The sequence below is a fragment of the Musca domestica genome, unplaced genomic scaffold, assembly GCF_030504385.1.
Source record: "Musca domestica strain aabys unplaced genomic scaffold, Musca_domestica.polishedcontigs.V.1.1 5, whole genome shotgun sequence".
NCBI lineage: Eukaryota > Metazoa > Arthropoda > Insecta > Diptera > Muscidae > Musca > Musca domestica.
Window position 1 is genome coordinate 16,339,108 of NW_026712346.1, and position 5,000 is coordinate 16,344,107.

The following is a 5,000-nucleotide window of genomic DNA, read 5'->3' on the forward strand; positions in this document are numbered from 1 at the left end:
TAGCTTCTCCTTCAGGTGATCAAGGTGCACCAGAAAATTTAATCTTTCCTTCATATGGATACCCAAATACTTAATTGCACTTGAGTATCTTATGCCACGTTCACCAGCTCGTATAAGCGGAGGTCGACTATGAGCAAGTCTGCCTTTCAGCATCATCAACGATGTCTTGTCACTCGCAACCTCAACGCCAACTCGATCACTCCATGCTTGGACTATACGCACAGCCTGCTCACCACGAGTCTCTAGCTCAAGGCGAGACTCACCTTCAACCATGATAAGCAGGTCATCCGCATAAGCACAAACCTTGAAGGACGCCGAGAGCTCCCGCAACAGAGGATCCATCATGAGGTTCCAAATAAATGGGCCACAGATGGACCCCTGAGGGCAACCACGTTGGACATCCTTCCAGACCGAAGCACTGGATCCCACGACACAAGCCTTTCTATTACGAAAGTAGCTTGACCAAAGACCAATTTCCTGGCAACCGATCGCTAACAACCTCGTGAGCACGCTATCCCATAAAAGGAAGTCAAATGCACCCTTAAAATCGACAAAAATGCCAACGACATACTTGGCATTTGACCCGCTCAGGCTATTCTGCACATGCAACCACGCGTCCACAGTACTTCTACCCTCGGTAAAACCGAATTGATGCGGCGATGTACCTTCGGAGTAGCGCTCCTTAAGCCTAGACACCATAATCCTCTCCAGTACTTTTCCAAGAACTGGAAGCAGACTAATGCCCCGATAAGAGCGAGGATCACTCCTTACTCTATCTGGCGACTTAAGTAGCACCACCACTCTAGCAATCTTCCACGCACGCGGGAAGTACCCTTGGCTCATGCAGCGGCTAAACACTGACTCGATATACTCAGGCATGACCTTCCAGATGGCTTTATACATCCGACCAGTCATACCGTCGATACCAGGCGACTTTCTGCTTCTAATCCGACAGATACTGTCCGAAACTTCTAACCTTTCCACTGCCGGAGGCTCAGCCAATTCATCAACAAGCGGAGGAAATGTCTGAGTCTCCGAACTGGGAAAGAATGATCCCAACAAAAGCCCTACGCTCTCCCCCCACCCCGAGGTCATTGCCGTAGAGCTGCTACGCAATGCCTGTAGGTCGCCCTGACTACATGACCCACCATGCCGGCACACACGGTATACTTTACCCCATGGATCGTCTTTATTGTCCTGGATAAATCTCCTCCAATTGTCTTCTTTACTCCTAGACAGCTCGTCCTTGTACGTCCTAAGGAAAGCAAGGAACTCAGTTTTACGCTGAGCTAAGTCCTCCGCATTGGTACGTCTAGCCCGTTGGAAACACTTCCTAAGGCGACTGAGTCTCCTCCGCATCAGACTTAGCTCACGGGTCCACCATTTGACCTTACTTGGTTTAACCTTACGGCGTCTACCAAGGAGCTCGTCATTTACTCCGCTCATCCACTCGTTCAACCTGCTAACCTGGTCATCTATGGTCAGTGCCCTGAAGTCCGCTAATGGCATAGCAGCCTCCCTAACACGGTTCGCATATAGGTCCCAGTTCACGTCTCGTTCCTTCCAAGCCCTGAAACGCTCAGTTCCCTGCGTTCGTCCCCGCGGCGTGACCACAAGCTCAATGAGATTATGGTCACTAACACCCCAGTCATCAACAACACGCCAGCAAAATTGGTACACAGTCATCGCTGCCCCATTTGCAGCCGTCACGTCAATGTCGCTAACTCCCGAGGGCCCATCAAAGGTATACAGATCCGAGGGCTCATTCAAAATCTCGACGCCCCTCGCTAACACCCATTCGCCTAGCATCTCTCCTCGTACGCGATTCTGATGGCCAGAACTATGGCTGGACATCTTCGAGAACCACAGTGAGGAGGATGCATTCGCGTCTAAACCTAGGATAAGCGGACAACTACTCGCAAGGAGTAGTACCGTATCCATATACCTTAAATAGGGCTCCAACGGAGAGCTAAATCTACAATAGATGCTAGCCAACAACATCTTTCCCTCCGCCCATTCAACGGACAGACATAACCCCCATTGGCTACTTGAAACAACTGTACAGTCTATGTCACTGTCCACAACAACTATAGCAGAGTCTCCTCCCTCGTCCGTAAAGACACGCATCCCCCCCGGAAGCCCCCGCACACAACCATCCCTACAGAAAGGCTCTTGAATCAAGGCAAAGGTTGCGCCCATACGGAGTAACGCCTGGCCAAACTCGTGCATCACACTGGAGGACCTCTGACAATTGTACTGGAGCACGCGCATCCTAATGTCTGGCACTCGCTCTCGCCGCCAACGCTGCATACACTGGACACGACACTGACAGCATCAAATGTCCAGCAGGCAACCCCTTGAACTCACAGTTCCGACACCTCACCGGATTGGGACATTCTGAAAACAAATGCCCAGTTAATCCACAGCGCCGGCAGACATCAGACTTCATCCTGCACTCTCTCACACGATGATCAAAGCCCAGACATCTATAGCAGGAGGGCACAGGATCCTGCCTACGCACAAGGAAGCGGAACCACTTTATATAGGCTCCCTCAGCACAAAGCTTTTCCGCCACACGTTCAGTACACTCCAATACGACATTAACTTTGGAGTCGCCAGCACCAACCTTCCAGGGACCACTGGCCAGGCGCACGCTCTTCTTAAAAGTTTCAGGTGACATCAACTCAGCCAAATTCAAATCATAGAGTTCCCCCATAAACTCATCTGTGGACAGCTCGGCGTGAACTCTCTGGACTATTACTTTTGGGCCCAGCTTGTCATTCACTGTCACCTCCAATCCGACATCCGCAAACTTTGTGTTCGCCACAATCTTCTCCCTCTCAGCAACAGAGGGAGTTCTTATTACCGCACCGCCATCTCTCACCTCCTTCACTTCGTGCACTCTGACGCCAAGAGTAGGGCCCACCTCATCCACCACCTTCTTGACCACCTCCTTGCTAGAGTTGCCCTTCTTCGACCTCACCACTACCGACCAGGTTTCCACAGCTTTTGGCGCGGAAGCAACAACAGGTGCAGCAGGCAAGGCCTGAGGCACAACAAGTGGCACCGGACCAGAAGCAGCAACAACAGACGGCCCTGGAGCAGGGCCCACCACACCGCGAGCCGAGAGCTGCTCAAAAGCCTCCAATTTCCCCTTAAGCCTCTCATTTTCCACAATTGCACGCATCAACATCTCTTCGTACCTACTGGCCAAAGAGATCACCTCACGCGTCGTGTCAGCACTGCAATTACTCTCGCACAAAAGGTCCAGAAGAGAGTCGGTGACTCCCTTCATTTCCAACACCGACACTCCACCAGCTGACTTCGAAGTTGACCTCTTTGCACGAGATCGGCTCTCCCTCTGCCCATCCTTCGCGCGCTCACCACCAGACGCTACACCAACTCCCTCACCACCAACAACAACACCATCACCAGCCGCACCAACAGCATCAACAACACCCACAACAGCACCCGCACCACCCTTCTTCAATGGGGAACCAAGCTTCTGACGCTTGGATTCCTCCCCGCCATCTGAACTCTGCTCACTCTCCGTATGGCGCAACCTACGCCCAGTGGGAGGAGGCATCAGTACCTCAGCCGATCCGCCCACACCACCGTCCACCTCCATGTCTGAGGTTTCGGAATTCACTTCCGAAACCGAGCCCTTCTTCTTCTTCACCACTTTCGGAGGCATGTCCAAGACACAAACCCCTCGAAAACAATTCCAACTATCACCCACCAGATGTCGTAATCAAAGTCCAAGTACAATTCCAGTCACAACAAAGCCAAACACTTACCAAAAGGAAGTTAAGCACAATTGCTTCAACTTAACCTCACAATAAGTGAGACACCAAATTCAACTTAACCTCACAATAAGTGAGACACCAAATTCAGTGGCCAAAGGCACTCCAGCCGAGAAAAACCAATTGTCCAAAACGTAAACCAAACTCAATAACCAAAGACCGCACTTGTCACAACGAGATTCCAGCACTTCCAAAACCACACACTGGCGCGCACTAAATGTCCGCTGCGGTGAGACACCAATGGTTGCCCAGAGGATTCCCCACCAACAACTTAATATCACTGACAGAGTCAGAAAATCTGAATTTCGCGTTAAGAGCGAGACAAGAAATTTCGCAATAACTTCACCCGAATTTTAACACAATTTTTCCGCTAGCAAAATTACACGACCGTTCTCATCAACTGCTCAACGTCAAGTGAGTAGATAGGGACAGTAGGAATCTCGTTAATCCATTCATGCGCGTCACTAATTAGATGACGAGGCATTTGGCTACCTTAAGAGAGTCATAGTTACTCCCGCCGTTTACCCGCGCTTACTTGAATTTCTTCACTTTGACATTCAGAGCACTGGGCAGAAATCACATTGTGTCAACACCCGCTAGGGCCATCACAATGCTTTGTTTTAATTAGACAGTCGGATTCCCCAAGTCCGTGCCAGTTCTGAATTGATTGTTAATTGATAGTCGTTATAATTTAAAGAGTACACACCTTGCGATGCAACCCAATAAATTTTAGCAAGAAAGTTCCACAATTGGTTACATAGCAACTATCCGAGGAACAAGATCCGGAGATCTCTATTTACCCAGAACGAGTACGTAAACCATGTTATTGCTTCCCAATCAAGCCCGACTATCTCAATCTTCAGAGCCAATCCTTATCCCGAAGTTACGGATCTAATTTGCCGACTTCCCTTACCTACATTATTCTATCGACTAGAGACTCTTCACCTTGGAGACCAGCTGCGGATATTGGTACGGCCTGTTGAGAAGTTTGCGTGACCCCACCATAAATTTTCAAGGTCCGAGGAGAAAATATCGACACAACAGTAAATGTCATGCTCTTCTAGTCCATCTACCATATCTCTCTTCGAAAGACTTCCATGGTAGTACGACTATAAAACAGAAAAGAAAACTCTTCCGATACCTCTCGACGGCTTCTTTATGGTCGTTCCTGTTGCCAGGATGAGCACAAGGCCCATA

The 5,000-nt window shown here is 49.7% G+C and overlaps 1 pseudogene; it reads right to left on the reverse strand.

Moving 5' to 3' along the window:
* Positions 1 to 5,000, reverse strand: part of LOC131805296 (large subunit ribosomal RNA) — a 9,617-nt pseudogene that overhangs the window by 2,713 nt on the left and 1,904 nt on the right.